This window comes from Solanum tuberosum, unplaced genomic scaffold (genome assembly GCF_000226075.1).
Source record: "Solanum tuberosum cultivar DM 1-3 516 R44 unplaced genomic scaffold, SolTub_3.0 scf00058, whole genome shotgun sequence".
Classification (NCBI taxonomy): Eukaryota; Viridiplantae; Streptophyta; class Magnoliopsida; order Solanales; family Solanaceae; genus Solanum; species Solanum tuberosum.
The window spans coordinates 1,224,787-1,242,896 of NW_006238982.1; positions in this window are offsets into that span (position 1 = coordinate 1,224,787).

Genomic DNA, 18,110 nt, shown 5'->3' on the forward strand with positions numbered 1-18,110 from the left:
TCAAGATATAGAGCGTGTAATATAAAATTTCGAGTTAATATCTTAAAAGGTCATTAAACTAAGAGAATTTATCTTGTAAAGTCATTAAACTTTATTTTATATCAATAAAATCACTCAATTTAAAGTTTTTATATTCAAAAATCACTCAACAATATTTTTCATTAAATAAAGGGAAAATGGTCAAATATGCCCCTAAACTATTCGAAAAGGTCTAGATATACCCCCGTTTAAAGTTTGGCTCACTCATGCCCTCACCGTCCAACTTTTCGTCTAGACTTTATGCTGAATTTTTAGGCTATATTTTTCATATTTTTTATTAATCAATTACTCATTTTCGTGATTTATCGAAAAATAAATAAATTTTTTAAAAAAATGTTGAAATTGTTGAATTTAAGGTTACTATATTTATTTGCAAATTTTTGGCGTTAATTTTATATATTTTTTTTCCCATATTTTTCTTATTTTTTATTAGTCAATTACTCATTTTCGAAATTTACCGAAAAAAATAAAAATTTAAAATTTTTTGTTGAAAACGGGTCGGGTAGTTTATTTAAAAGGAGGTATATCTAGACCTTTTCGATTAGTTTAGGGGTATATTTGACCCTTTTCCCTTTAATATAAATGTCACATGGTAATGTAAAAATGACGTGGCAATTCCATTTGACATTTAACGCCCATAAAGACATATCTAGACGAAAAGTTGGACGGCAAGGACATGAGTGAGCCAAACTTTAAACGAGGGGATATCTAGACCTTTTCGAATAGTTTAGGGGCATATTTGACCCTTTTCCCTTAAATAAATTCAATAGGACATAATAAATTATTTTATATGTCAGGTAAAATCCCCACAAATAAATAAAATTTCAAAAAAACACATTCTGCTTTTAAAATTTTTTTATCATTAAAATAATTTTAACATAACAAATAAATTTATTTTATATGTCATAAAAATATGAATTTCACAAATTAAAATTTTATATTTTCAACCCGCTCCACATAAACCCGCATTATACCACGTAGCTTCAATATTCGTTTTCTACATTTTGTGTCACTGTTCGTAAAATATTTGTTTTGACTGAAGTAATTATGTATTGATTACTTTGATTAGATACTCGAGTCTCCATATACAATTATATTAATTATAATAATATAAATAAATGAGTAATATAGTGCATAACCCAAAACAATTAATGAGTAATAACATATAGCTAGCGTTTGGCCAAAGATTTTCAAATATTCTTGGCAAATATAGTTTGGGTGAAAATTTGGGTGAAATTTTACCATGTGTTTGGCCATAGTGTTTGGGAAATATATTTCACTTTTTCAGAAAAATATGATTTATACCCATAAGTTTAAAACTATCAAAACTAACCATAAATTTGTATTACAAGGCAATTGGATCTTCGTTGCAACAAATAACAAGTAGTGTCCATGACACTAGAGCAATGTGGTAGTTTGGAGTGAGTGCAACAAGCATTATTCCATACATCGTGAAATAGCGACAAAGCACATGACTTTGCTACCATGACCCGATTGTTCATCATTTTCATCAATAACCATATCATCACTGTCATATTCACTGAATATTTCATCACTACTTTGGTGTTCACGTAAAAAATTATGTAATACAACGTAAACATTACTATGGAAGGTGTTTTTGTAAAAGATAAAAGTTTGGTGTAAAATTTCAATTTTTAAAAGATCCCAAATAATGAGATTTGGCCCAAATACGAAAAAACTAGTATTTGAAAATTTGGAATATTTGCCAAATAATAACAAATTATATGGACAAACACTATTTGCCAAATTTTTCTCCAAATATTATTTGGGAAATCTATGGCCAAACGGGCCCATAGTTTTTCTTTTTCAATCTCATATTTCAATGACCTTTTAAGATAGGTCAAACACATATGCAGACCCTTAAACTTGTTCCTAAATTTCATTTTGACACTCCAATTCCACCTTGTTCCATTTTAACCCTTCAACTCCATTTTTTATGTTCCATTTTGACACTTCTAAGTGATGTGGCAGAGAATGTGCATCACACATTTTCTAAGAGAGTGAAAGACAAAAAAAAGTATTTTTTAAAAAAATAATAAAAGATTACCCTTCAACTCTATTTCTTTTATGTACCATTTAACACAAAATACTAATTTTATGATTTCTTTATTTCTATATATGTTATTCAAATGCAATTTTGCATTTTAAAAATCGATGATCATCTGTTAATTATTGTAAAAAATTAAAACTGACGAATTATCATTGTTTTTTTTTATAAAAAAAGTAACAATTTCTTTTTAAGAGTTTTCCTATATTTTTGCGTGAAAAATAACTGATGAAAGTGCGTCGATTTTCTTTCTTAAAAAAATCAATGACAACCCAACGAAGTCTATCGAGTTTCAACATTTTTTTGTAGTGTTATTAATTAGCAATGAACATGAGTTTTTTTACTTCGTATTTAGTTGAATGAAAAATTAGAAAGTTGATATTTGAGTTGGTCCAAGTAGACTAGATATGAAAAAAATATATGTGATGTTATTTAGATTAACTAATTGTTTTTTAAAAAAAAACCAACACTCTTTCAATGATTATTTTTTCACACAATAATGTACAGAAACTCTAAAAAAAAAAAAAACTAAAAAGATAATGTTCATCCATTGTTTTTTAACACAATAATGGCATGTGAAGTACACACATCCCACTTTGTTGATTCTTTGGAAAGAAGTGTCAAAATGAAACATAAATATTGGGTTGAAGGGTTAAAATGGAACAAGGTTGAGTTGGAGTGCCAAATGAAATTTAGGGACAAGTTTAAGGGTGTGCATATGTATTTGGCCTTTAAGATATTAACCCTAAAATTTCATATCAATTTTAGATGTTACATAGAAAATCTATATCTATCAATATATATAATAAAAGAGGGTAGTTTGCAATGTGGTTAAGTTAAGTGGTAAGCTAATGAAATGTTACTTGGCAATATTAAGATTAATTTAATAATATTGCTATAAAAATTTGAATTGAAAGATTAAAAGTATTCGAATTTGAAAATATATGAGATTTTTATTTATTAGATTAAAATTAGAAGCCCATAGGTAGAAGAATCCTAAATGAACTATTATTGTTTCATAAACTTATCATTTTCAAGATATTGTAAAATAAATTTAAATACATTTAATTTCAATATTAAATTAAAAGAGAAAAATATAATAATAATAATAATAATAATAATAATAATAATAGTTGTAGTAGTAGTAATCATAATAATTAAGAAAATAGAAAAATATCAAACAAACGTGGGGTGTGGGGGAAGATCTTATTGCTTCAAATATTTCTCTCAATTTAAATATACAACTTATAAAAAGGATATTATTACATTAAAATTTTGAGAATAAGGAATAATAATAATAATAATTGTTGTTATTTATTAATAAGTAATATTTTTTCTTCTGATTAATTCATTTAATTATTGAATTATTATTATTGTTATTATTATCCTACAATCATTACTATTGTCTAAATAGTTATTAATATTTGTAAAAGAAAAAACATGATTTTTTAATAAAGAAAAAAAAGATAAACGAGAAAAGATGAGGGGAAGGTAAAATCTATATCTATATATATAATAAAGCTAGATATAAACAAGGTGATGTGGCACATCTCTATGACCACCATTTATATTTATTTTTTCCTCCTTTTTTTGATTTGTTCTCATATTTTTTTTTTTATCAACCAATTATATGTTTAATTTCATAATTAAATAAATCATCATATTTACTATATCTAATAATGTTTCATGAGTTACAAAAAAACATGTATCTATTTGCATTTTCTACTTAAATATCATGTCTCCTAAACTTCATTCTACTTAATTTTTCATGATTATTCAATCTATAAATAACAATCCTCCATGAATTTGTTAGCTACTTATATTTATTTTCTCCTTCTTTTTTTTTTTATCAATGTATATATCTTCTCTTTAAAAAAAAATTTCCTTCATTTTCTTCATTATTCATGTTGTTAATAATCAAAAGAGATGATATAAAATAGGTGACGTGACAATTTATGACCATCATTTTGATGAAGATCATAGATATATTCTCTAACATTTCTTTAATAGTACATACATGTTCATCAAGACGAAAAGAAAGTTTAAAGGCAATATACAAGATTCACCGAAGAGAAAGGTCAGATTAATTTGATACAAATTCATCAAAATATGAAGAATGAAGTTCAATGATGGTTGCGAAAATTCATCAAAAAGAGATAATCAAATTAATTTGATTAAGTAGAACTTTAAATGATTTACAAATATATTTATTGTTGCTTATTAAATAGTTATTTCTTCAAATACAAGACGCATCATCCAAGGACAAGATGCTACTATAAAGTTTTACACTTTGTGTATCAAAGGCAACAAAAAATGATCTTCAACTGATAGAGAGAATCATTGAACAATTTTTATTTTTTTTGTAAATTTAATATAATAAATTTGTCAATTACAATATACAATATATAATAATGCTCTATAAAATAGTAAGTTATTTATCCTAATTTTAATGTGTAATAAATTTGAAAGTAATGATACTCCATATTAATATGATGATAATTATTTGGAATATCTATAGTTTAGAATGGAAAGAGACATACATTTGCAGATTGATAGTTAAATATTTTAACAATATAATTTAAGTTTGGTGACATGTTAGCTCGATAAAAAAGTTATCTTAGGAAACTTTTAATTATTGACTTTTTAACTATGATATGGTCATGATTATTTCTTTATTTACGTACTTCATAGTTAAAAATCAATATGTTGGTGATATATTGATTTTATATTGAATTAGTACTTCAAAATTTATGTTTTACGAAATACTTTTTGAAATTAATATTTTTGTACTATACTTATTATGTGCAGAAAAAAATACATTTAAACATAGACCCAATGACATAACCTTCTCTAAGGCCTAAAATACTATTCATCTTTTTTTGGTAAGTTTTTTTTGACCATTTTTTCTAATTTTAAAAGTTTGAAAACTAAGGCAAATGCAAATTTTGAAGAAATGACATAATCAAGTGCCCACATTGAAAGAGCATTACTCTTCATTATTTTTGTAACTTCAACGTTTGTCTTCTTTTAAAATATTTATTTATGATGAGGCCTTTTCTTTCATTTTTAAGTATTAATAACTCTCATTATTTACTCAAACAATTATAATTTATATTTTATTTAAACCCATTAAATCTTTTAACTATCAATACTACATTCTCTTTCATCTTCTATTTAACTTTGTAACTTCTTTCTTCATTAGCCAACCTCTTAGATAATACAAAAAAAACTGTAGAATTCAAGAGTTCATTAACTAATTAAATATAGACAAATTAATTAATAGTATGTGTAAGAGAAGCCCAACGAACACCAATAAAAAAAATATATAAAAAAAGAAATGATTTTCATTTCCCAAGGAAGTTTTTGGTTATAAAATACTGTCCAATTTAAGTAAATAAGAATTACATTTTTTTAAAATTAATTACTTAATTTTCTTTCCATAAATTTAGAAATTTTTTGTTATTTTTTGTTTCATAAACCTGAAAATCTCTATACTTAATATGTATATAAGAGGAAAATTTTCACTTGAATGTTAAAGAAAACGTCAATCAAGACAATTCTAATGAAAAAAAATTACATTTATAATTCATTAATTTAATATATATATTTATTTATTTATGACTGCGCGAAGTGAAGATATGTCCACTAGTAATAAAGATAAAGGACACGTAATAATTTGTTCCTCTTTTGTTAGGTTATGGTTAATTATTTAAACTATGGTTAAATTAAATAATCACGATATTTAAATAGTAATAATCTATTTTTTTTTTTAACAGATTGATATATTATTTGAATTTGAATATGAATGAAAATCTAAATTCTTAGACTCTCTTATATATTGAAATGAAATTCTAGTTTCTTAAATTCTCTTTGTCACACCTCGAACCTACACCCTGGACGCAACTGACACTCGAGAACCATTTCTGGCCCTAGTCGAACCATTGGTCTAGCTCAACTCTCGGCGGAAGACTTACTCAAAATGTAAAAGAGTCTCAAAAGCAAACTTTACTCAAAGTCTTTAAAAGAACTAACTCAAAATGTTTAAAAACATTCACTAGCCCAAAAGAGGCAACTCAAGTTTAGAACATTAACAATTGAAAATGAGAAGACTTGTGAACTACTACTGTCGAAGGCTCTACTAACTGAGATGGACGTCGGGACAAGACCCATGACATCCTAATAACAAAACTGAAATGATAAAACATAAATGAGGGATCCTCCGGAAGCAAGGAGGCTCTCCAAACAACTCTGGAACTGCAACTAGTATCAACGAATCACCTGTTGATGACCCTGATCTCCTGTATCTACATCATGAAAGATGCAGACCAAATGACGTCAGTACATGGAATGTACGAGCATGCAAGGGGAAATCTAAAACATGACATAAGCTTGAATTGGAACTGAAGAAACATACTCACCTCAATTCTACTCAACTCAACCTCAACTCATGGATATTCAACTCAATGCAGTATAAAAACAACAATAAAGATGTAGTTTATATAAAGCATTTAAAAGAGTAGATAACAACTCAATGTATTTAAAAATACCATCATAACTCAGTTTGTATGCAAAAATACAAAATAACTCTATTTGGGAGATTCTCTAATCGACAACCATCACTATGACCTATGTGATGATACATCGTCTCGTCCACGCTGTCAGAATTGTCCTATACCTTACTGGGGTATAAAACTCCTCAACTAAGTCGATCCACTAAGCTATGCTTAAAAAGCAATAAGGAATCATCTAAAAAGTATGACATTTTTTACCCACGTTGGCTACATGGTATATGAGGACTTTGAGTTGTATGAACTCGTCCCTATTACTCCAAAAATATGCTCAACTCATATGCTTAAAAACATTTACTCATCCTCAAACTTTGAGATTATTATTCAAAAGACTTCTTTTAAAAGAGATAGTACTCAAAACTCCTCATGAACTCATTTGGAAATCATAGTTTTTTCCTCATTTTAAATGTAAAAACATTTACTCTTGGGAATACTTAGTTCCCATATATTCATTTTGAAAATAATGAAACTCAACTCTACTCATCCTCATACTCAAGTCTTAAAACAAGTTTAAAAAATTTGCAAAAGACGTCTCAAATGACTCAAAGAACTCTCAAGACTTTACTCTTAACTCTACCTTGAATTTGAATTATGAATTCAAGGGTTATGATTAGGATGTGTGGTATCTCTCAATGATTACTGGAGTTTAGATAGTTGAAAACAAGAAACGAGTGAAGACACGAATCTGGGGGCATAGGCCCAACGCGTGGAAGGATTTAAGTATTTGGTCGCGAATTAATTTTTGAGACAGAGGACTCCGTATCCTCTCCGCAACATGGAGAGGGAGTGCTCGACTGGGTACTGAAAATCTGAGGTGCCTCCGTGACGCGGACCTAGGCGCATAATCTTGACTGATCTTTTTCCTCCTCTTCCAAACTCAATTCAACTCATACCCACTGCTAATCTAAGGTCAAAATTCACGAATTCTTATAACCCAGAACAATATCAACGAAACCCACATAAGGAACTATGAATTAACTCAACTCATTCGCAAATTCTTGCCTCAAGAACTCAAAACAACTCTATTACCACTCAAATTCAAGAACTCAACAATTCAACATCAAGAATGAATTCATAGGTAAAAGATTACATGATTGACGTGAGGGAGAACAAACCCAACACTATGGAAGCTTACGTAACTCGATTTGGCGAAACAAATCCTTGATTCGCAAGAAATCTTGATCGTTCTTCCTTTTCTCCTCTTTTATCATCTTGAACTCTCTTCTAAAACCCTAAGCGTAATTTAGAATTTATAAAACTGACCCAAATCATATTTGACCCCAAAAACCTTACTAAAAAAGTTTTAATTTGAAGGGGTAAGGAAAAGACCAAAATACCCCTCATAATTTCGGGTAACTTTCCTTAACTGGACAGACAAATTTCAAATGGTGATATCTCCCTCATACGAACTCGAAACTTAGCAAACTCGTGATGTTGAAAGATGATTCCGCGACCTTTCATTTGATATTTTATGGGCCATCTAACTCATCATGTACTGAAAGTTATGGTTGTTTGAAGTTGACCCAAAACTCACAACTTAACATAATTTGCAAAATTTTCAATTTGGCTCTTTCCAAATTAGTTCTTTCTAAATCTAGCTCTTTTTGAGGCGAGATGTTACACTCTTATATATATATATATATATATATATATATATATACTATACACTAATATTCAATGTCAAGTTTCATTCTCTCTTCTTTTTTTCCGTCATTATTGTTACTATTCATCATTAGTTTTATGATGAATTATTTAGTGTATTCTTCATATGTTTTCTTTTCTAAAATTTCTTTTTAATAATTTTAACTTTATATGCAGATGAGTGGTGATCGTATTACAAGCCATTTTTTCACGCAATATCAAGTTTGAAGTCAAGTTGTTTTTGTATGTAATTTAGGAGAGAGGGGGTTGCATCTTAGAAGGTATTAAGAGCTTGTTTGACATTGCTGCTAAAAAATGCTTATTATTAGAAGTGCTTTTTTGAAATAACTTTTTTGAAAAGTGCTTTTTTGAAACAACCTTTTTGAAAAGTTCTTTTCACGAAAAACAATTTGTGTTTGGCAAATTCATTTGAAAGTGTTTTTGATAAACAATTTGTGTTTGGCTAATTTTTTAAAAAAAAAGTGTTTTTGAGAGTCAAATTACAAAACAGGGCAAGTATCAATGTGCTTTTGATATTAAGATTATTTTATAGAGAGAAACTATTTGAGATATAGGGTACAAAACTTTAATTAAATTTTTATTTTAATTAAACTTAAATGTACATATTTAAATCTTTAATCAATATTATACATAGATAAATAAATAAATATTAACATGATGATTTAAATATAATTAAAAATATCAAGCAAAATAAATTTAAAAACCATTCTACAAATTAAATCACTACATATGAAAAATTTAACACAAAAATAAATAAAGTCTTTCATACATCACAAAATTTTTCAATGGTTTCATGCCTAATTTTATCATAGTTTTTTTTTATATAGTAGTAGAACATATGTCTTGTATTTCTGAAGGTATATCGATCTGAAGGCTATCCATATTCTTCTTCGATCTTTATAATAATGTCTTATTTTGCATAATAGTTAAAGTCTTTATCACCGGTAGATTGTCGTCGTATGACATTATGTACATCCATAGTACTTGTAACAAGATGAACCTGAATGTCAATTTTAAAAGATGACATCGAGCATAAGAGAACAAATCTATTTTTCCAAACTCCAAATGTTCTTTCAATTGTATATCTCAAACTAGAGTGAAAAACATTGAAAGTCTCATTTAAATTTTGAATAATACGTAAAATAATTTATGAAATATAAAATATAAATAATAATACATAAACATAAAATAAATTAAAAAATTATTATATAAAAATAAAAAATAAAATTGTTGAATGAAAATTAACCAAACTTATGAGATATGTTAATTAATTAATAACAAATATATTGGTAAATATGTATATATGTAAGGGATATTTTAGTCTTCATAATTTTCTGTGTTAGGTTCTGCTTTTTTTTAAAAAAAGAAATTTTTAGCTTCTTCCCAACAGCAGAAAAACTACTTCTGCTTCTATTTAAAAGCAATTTAAGGATTTGCCGAACACTTGATTTTTCAAAATAAAATGTTTTTTTTCTCAAAAAAGAAGAAGTATTTTTGGCCTCCCAACAATAATGTCAAACAAACTCTAAAAGAGTATGGTGGGTAGGTGGAGGTATGGGGGCTAAAGAAGAAGATAAGATTTGACATTCTTTTTGTTTATTTTTTATTATAATTTAAATATTTTTTAATACAAATATTGTATTCACTTGCTTTTTAATGTGTGCAATTATATATTTTGTCAATTTCAATCATTTTGATATTATATAAGTTCGATTAATGATTAAAGGGGTTTAAAAATATTGAGTTTTATTGAATTTATGGAAAATTGTACATTTTATCAAACTATTAATTCAAAATAAATGATATAGCTACAGTTTCATTTAATTCCAGTTCGCAGCAAACTTCTTGTCATTCGCCTCTCTCCCCTCTCTCAGGAATCTCACTCGCCACTCTCAGTCATCTCTCCCTCACCTTTCTCACTTTATATAAACACAAATGTATAATTTGTGTTTGTGTTTGTATAAAACGAAAGAGACTGTATATACAAATACAAATACATATCTCTCCGTCCTATACACTTATAATTATACAAATACAAATGTTTCCCTGCTCAGTTCTGTTTGCCTTTCTCTCTCTCGCTTTATACAAACACAAATTATATAAATACAATGTATAATTTGTGTTTGTATAAAGTGAGAGAGAGATTTGGTATACAAATACAAATGTTTTAACTCTACTCAATTATATACGAATTCAATTTTTATGCAGATATACAAACACAATCATTGTTACATATGCATAGTAGTTACATATAAATAATTATCTAACTGATATACATATACAATTAACCTCTCTCCAGTATTTTCTCTCTCTCGGTCGCCACTCTAGCCTAACACAGAGAACATATGCATATACAAACACAATTTTCATGGACACAGATGCCCGATTTATACCAATCAGATGCTCCATAGCAAACATAATTTGGTTATGTAGTGCAAATAACAAACTATAGCTATAGAGCGCTAATATGATTTTATCTTTGCTATTCCTAAAATTTACTATTGAATTTAAGTGTTCAGTTAGTAAAGTCGTAAGTAAAAAAGACTAGCTGACAATTTGAGTCAAGTACAAGGATTTTCTAGATTATTCAGCCATACTAAAAAGATATAACAAACAAAAGAAATTATACCTCAAAATATTACATCAAACTCATGAATAAATTACAATGAAAAGTAAAATTTGGAATAAAATATTTAAAGCTTTTGAGTAGGGGTGTACATGGACCGGGCTGGTGCAGATTTTTCAAATATAAAATCAAACCATTTGTGTCGAATTTCTAAATCTATAAATCAAACTAATAAAACTCAGATTTTTTCAACCTCGGGTTGTTTTTCGATCTTTTTTGGATTTTTGGGGTTTCTCAAATTTTTGGAATTTTTTCGATAAAATATGCATACAAATATATGATCAAGTTGTGCTTCAAATATTTTTTAGTCCTACCAAAATACAACTATTTAAGGTGTTTCTTAAGAAAATAACACAAAATATAAGATGAATGATGACAGAAAAACATTCAACAAAAAATAATAATGAAATGTAACACTCCAGAAAATAATAGGTGAAACTAGAGCCTAAACGTAAGGGTTAACGTCATGAGTTAAGGGCAAGGGCCAAGAGAGAGGACCAAACCAGTCCACTTTCCCTTAGACACTGTCCTAGTGACCACAACCACCCCTATGACTCGTGGTAGGGACCACAGATTGTGGTGTGGCTCGTGGTAGCCTAGGCAGTGTGCCCCTCAAAGTCTACCAAAATAGAGGCTCTCCTTCACGGGCCACTTCACGGCTCGTGGTGAAGACCATGACTCATGGGAAAGCTCATGGAGAAGAGTTGGCCAGAAAGGAGAAGCCCCTAAGTGGCTTAGCCACTGCCTCAATGTCCACGAGAGGGACCACGGCTCGTGGAGTCCCTTGTGAAGATGCCTTGGGTAAATAAGCTTAAGGCCCCAAATGGCATGGCCACTGACTCAAGGACGATGAGAGGGACCACGACTCGTGGTCTTGACCACGGCTCGGGGAGCCCCTTGTGGGAATGCCTTGGGCTTGTGAGCCTTATGCCCCTTTTTCCTAGATACTTCCCCAACCTTCACGAGAGGGACCACAGATCGTAGTCCTCACTACGACTCGTGAAGGTGGCTCATGGTGCCTGGACGGGGTCATTAAATAAAGATTAGTTTAGTCTTTTCTTATTTAGTTCAATTAAAGTGAGGTCGTTTTGGGTATTTTTAGGGGTACTATATAAGTTATTTTAAGTCAAAATACACCCAAACTAAGTCATTATACTCAAACACCCAAATAAAACTAAAACTTCATCTTCCTCATAATATTTCTCTCTCTAAAACCGGCCAAAGAAGAAGAAGAGTAGACTTGGAGCTAGGGTTTGACAAATTCAAGGCTTCTTCCTCAAATTTCTTGGAGATTCTAGACCAAGGTATGGTGGCTTTTCATCTATGAGTAGTTTTCACCCATAGAGTCCCTTCTAAACTTTATTTCAAAGCTTTCAATTTCCCCAAAACCTAAGGTTTCAATCTAAGTCATGGATTCTCTTTCAAAACGTTTTCAATTGTTGATTTATGATAGATTATGGTTGATTATGATTGATTAGGGTTGAATTGATGATAAATTGTTGATTTATGATGAAATCCCCCCAAGAACCCATGAATTCCCCATATTGCTAAAATTGTGAGTTATGATGTGGGTTGATGGATTGTGGAAGCATGTCAATTGATTATGTCTAAATTGATTTAGTTATTGAATCATGATATTCTCCATGTCTAATGTGGTAATTCTTGATGTCTGGGTTGAATGTGATTCATGGTCCTTTGTGCATGGCTTCCATACTTAGTACAATATTTGTGCTAACCCATATTTTCTACATTTTTTCTATAAGTGTAGGTCCTGATTGTTGAAGTTTCTTCTTCAAGGTTGAAAGCTTGGATTGATTCTCTCCTTGCTTTGGTGAGTCCTCATGGTTCGAGGAAAAGAGTTATTCTTTTTAGTTTCCTTTCGTATGTATTACTTTGAGACTATTGTAAAACGGTTGTGACCCTGTTGATTCTCGATTGTATTAGATGGCTTGGGGAGACTATGTCTAGACTTCTCTCGATTTTATGAAAGAGTTTGATTGTAAAGAAATTTTTAATTCCATTTCATTTCTATGGCTTTATGTTTATGATTATGCTAAGGCATTGTATGAGACCCCTTCGGGGTCAAGTAAGTCGTGTTACATCTAGGGGGTACCCCTGGGTCGTGACAAACTTGGTAATCAGAGCACAAGGTTTAGAATGATTCTAGGATGAAGTCTCATAAGCCACGTCTAGTAGAGTCTTGTTTATGAGTGTGAAGCACGCCAAATTTATGAATGAGAGGCTATAAGATGTTTTAGGAAATCTCACTTCTTTCATTATTCTTTAGTCGTGCCAAAAAGTTTTAACTCTATGGAGTCCTTTTTCCTAACCCTTCTCTTGTGTCTTCACGATATGAATACACAAAGGGCTAACGCAAGAAGGGTGGAAGAGGAGAACATGAATCAAGGAGTTCCTCAAGGTAATCAAGCTCCTCAAGATGAGCAAGCTCTGGTTAACCCCGCAATGGAGAATGTGACCCATGCAAAGTTTAGGTCTACTATCCAATTATTGGCTCAAGTTGTGAGAACTCAAGCTAATAGAGAGGTGATTGCTCCTATGAACACTAATGCGAACTCCACGACTTCTAGATTGAGGGATTTCACAAGGATGAACCCTTATATGTTCTCCAGTTCCAAAGTGGGAGAAGAATCTTAGGAGTTTGTGGAAGAGGTCTACAAGATAATTGATGCTATGAGGGTTACTCCAATAGAGAAAGCGGAGCTAGCCGCTTATCAATTGAAGAGAGTGGCTCAAGTATGGTATACTTAATGGAAGAGGAATAGGCTGGTAGAAGCGGGTCCCATAAATTGGGAAGTGTGCAAGAAAGCATTCCTTGATAGGTTCTTTCCCCGTGAGAAGAGGGAAGCCAAGGTGGAAGAATTTATCAACCTTCTCTAAGGAGGTATGGGTGCTGAAGAATATTCTCTAAAGTTTACCGAATTGTCTAAGTATGCCCCGTCTATGGTCGCAGAACCAAGGGATGTAATGAATAGGTATGTGACGGGTATATCCAAGGTGGTAAGAAAAGAATGTCGTACGACAATGCTCCTTCATGTTATGGACCTTTCGCGTCTTATGGTGTATGCCCAACAAATGGAGCATGAGAAACTCCAAAGCAACAATAGGGATGTGAAAAGAGCTATGATTGATGATGGGAATTCTTCCAAAGGTAAATTCGAGGGTCAAGGTCGGCCAAGGTTCAAGAGAAGGTTCTCCAACCAAGGCTCCTCTAGTTCTTCAAGGGTCAACAAAGATAGGGTGCCTAACCCTAAGCCTCAAAGAGGCAATAGTGGTGGATCTTCTATGGTGAGGCCTACTTGTGATAAGTGAGGTAAGAAACATGAGGGCAAGTGCCTAGTTGGCACGGATGGTTGCTACGGTTGTGGGAAGAGTGGTCATTTTGATGAGGGATTATCCTATGCTTAAGGTTCAAGGAAGAGAGGCCAAGCAAGCTCCTCCTAGTAGTTCAAATTCCGATGCTCCCAAGAAGAATCACTTTTATGCTCTTCAAGCCCGAGGTGACAAGAGAGCTCCCCGGATGTGGTTACCGGTATGTTGCAAGTTTTTCTTATTGATGTATATGCTTTATTGGACCCTGGTGCCACTTTACCTTTTGTGACGCCCTATGTGGCAATGAGGTTTGATGTTTCTCCGAAAGATTTATTAGAACCTTTTTCGGTTTCTACCCTGGTTGGTGACTCCGTGGTGGCTAAGAGGGTGTATAGAAGATGTACCATTTCCTTGTCCCATAGAGTTACTCTTGTTGACTTGGTAGAACTTGACATGTTAGATTTTGATGTAATTCTTGGTATGGATTGGTTGCATGCATGTTATGCCTCTATTGATTGTAGAACCCGGGTGGTTAATTTTCAATTTCGAAATGAACCTATTTTAGAGTGGAAGGGGGGAAATTCTATGCCTAGAGGTCAATTGGTTTCTTGTCTTAAAACTAGAAAGATGATCTCCAAAGGGTGTATTTACCATCTTGTTAGGGTGAAGGATGTTGAATCCGAAACCCCTCCTCTAGAGTTGGTTTCGGTAGTGAATGAGTTTATGGAAGTTTTTCCCCATGAATTGCCCAGTATTCCTCTCGAGCGGGAAATAGATTTTGGTACTGACCTTATCCCAGATACACAACCTATCTCTATTCCTCCTTATAGAATGGCTCCGGTGGAGTTGAAAGAGCAACTAAAGGATTTGCTAGACAAGGGTTTTATTCAACCAAGCATCTCTCCATGGGGTGATCTGGTATTGTTTGTTAGGAGGAAGGATGGGTCTCTTACAATGTGTATTGATTATCGGCAATTGAACAAGGTGACCATTAAGAACAAGTATCCACTTCCTAGAATTGATGACCTATTTGACCAACTTCAAGGGGCTGGCTACTTTTCCAAGCTTACGTTCGGGCTGTCACCAATTGAGGAGTGAGAGGGGTTGATATTCCCAAGATATCTTTCCGAACTAGGTATGGTCATTACGAATTCCTTGTGATTTCATTTGGCCTAACAAATGTCCCGACGGCATTTATGGACCTTATGAATAGGGTTTTTCGGCAATATCTTGACATGTTTGTGATAGTATTCATATATGACATTTTGATATATTCAAGGAATGAAAATGAGCATAAGAATCGGTACTCAACAAGTCCGTTGAGGCTTTCTCCCAAGGGAGAGATGGGGTGCTTAGGTACCAAGGTCAGTTATGTGTTCCGGATGTTGAGGGTTTGAGAGGGAAAATTATTTAAGAAGCTCATAGTTCGCGATACTCTATTTATCCGGGAGCCACCAAAATGTACCATGATCTATGAGAAGTCTATTGGTGGAATGGTCTGAAGAAGGATATAGTGGGTTTTGTAGCTAAGTGTCTGAATTGTCAACAAGTTAAGGCCGATCACCTAAGACCAGGAGGCTTGTCCCAAGATATAGATATTCCCACTTGGAAGTGGGAGGATGTGAATATGGACTTTGTTGTGGGTTTGCCTCATACTCGAAGACAACATGATTCTATTTGGGTCATTGTGGATAGAATGACAAAGTCCGCCTACTTTATTCCCATCAAGGTTTCATTTTCGGTGGAAGACTATGCCAAATTGTACATCAAGGAGATAGTGAAGTTGCATGGGGTTCCTTAGTCTATTAATTCGGATCGGGGTACTCAATTTACTTCACACTTTTGGAAGGCATTCCAAGAAAGGGTTTTGTACCAATGTTAAGCTTATACTGCTTTCCACCCTCAAATGGATGGTCAAGCGGAGCGCACCATCCAAACCTTAGAGGACATGTTGAGGGTATGTGTTATAGATTTCAAGGGTAATTGGGATGACCATCTTCCATTGATAGAGTTTGCCTAGAATAATAGTTACCACTCAAGTATTGCCATGGCTCCTTTTGAAGCATTGTATGGTAGGAGGTGTAGATCTCCAGTTGGTTGGTTTGAAGTAGGTGACATTGCTCTAATTGGTCCCGAACTAGTTTATGAAGCCATTGAAAAAGTCCGATTCATTAGAGAGAGGTTGAGGAAGACCCAAAGTCGGCAAAAGTATTATGCCGATGTAAGAAGGAGGGACCTAGAATTTGAAGTCAATGATTGGGTCTATTTGAAAATCTCACCTATGAAAGGCGTGATGAGGTTTGTCAAGAAAGGGAAACTTAGTCCTTGATATGTGGGCCCTTATCAAATTTTGAAGCGTATTAGGAAAGTTGCCTATGAATTAGACTTGTCAAATGAGTTGGCTCCAGTGCACTCGGTATTCCATGTTTCTATGCTTAAGAAGTGCATTGGTGATCCGGTATCCATTATTCCTTTAGAAGGTTAGGGAGTTGATGAGAGTCTTTTGTATGAAGAGATTTCGGTAGAGATCTTAGACCGGCAAGTCAAAAGGTTGAGAAATAAGGAAATAGCTTTCGTGAAGGTTTTATGGAGGAATCATTTAGTTGAGGGTGCTACATGGGAGGCTGAGGCCGATATGAAGTCCCACTATCCTCATATTTTTCCTTTTACTCTTATCCAAGCTTGATGTAAGTAGTTTCGCTTGAGTTTGGTGTTTTGGGAGTCATGTGTGCTATCTGTGTTCTATATGATTTCCTTATGATATGCATGTTCTTGTGAGAATTCATGTTAGCATAAAATGAGTTTTCATGATTTATCTGTTCCTCATGTTGTGCATTTTAGTATGATGATTGCATATTTGACTTCATGAGATGATTTGATGAACATGCTTTGCTATACTTTTGATGATATGGCATATTGGCTGCATAATGTTGTGTTGAGCTTGCTTTTAGTTGGAGAAGGTAGTTCCTCCTATGATTATGTAAAATGATGAGTTTTGTGCATAATGGGTTGTGGATGTAGCTCTTGCTTTCTTGTGTTGTATTGATTATGTCTTGAGATGGAGTTGATGTTTCCTCCTTTGAATTATGCATTATTTTGATGTTGAATGCATGATGGGCTGCTAGTCTTGAGTCTTTACTTCCGTAAGGTGTCTAAATCTTCATTCGAGGACGCATGTTCCCAAGGGGGAGATAATGTAACACTCCCTCGTGGGAATGCGTTGGGCTTGTGAGCCTCATGCCCCTTTTTCCTAGCTACTGCCCCAACCTTCACAATGGGGACCACGGATCGTGGTCCTCACCACGACTCGTGAAGGTGGCTAGTGGTGCATGGACGGGGTCATTAAATAAAGGTTAGTTTAGTCTTTTTCCTATTTTAGTCCAATTAAAGTGAGGTCGTTTTGGGTATTTTTAGGGGTACTATATAAGTTGTTTTAAGTAAAAATACACCCAAACTAAGTCATTATACTCAAACATCCAAATCAAACTAAAACTTCATCTTCTTCACAATATTGCTCTCTCTAAAACCCAAAGAAGAAGAAGGGTAGACTCGGATCTAGGGTTTGGCAAATTCAAGGTTTCTTCCTTAAATTTCTTGGAGATTCTAGACCAAGGTATGGTGGCTTTTCATCTATGGGTAGTTTTCACCCATAGAGTCCCTTCTAAACTTGATTTCAAAGCTTTCAATTTCCCCAAAACCTAGGGTTTCAATCTAAGTCATGGGTTCTCTTTCAAAACATTTTCAATTGTTGATTTATGATAGATTATGGTTGATTATGATTGATTAGGGTTGAATTGATGACAAATTGTTGATTTAT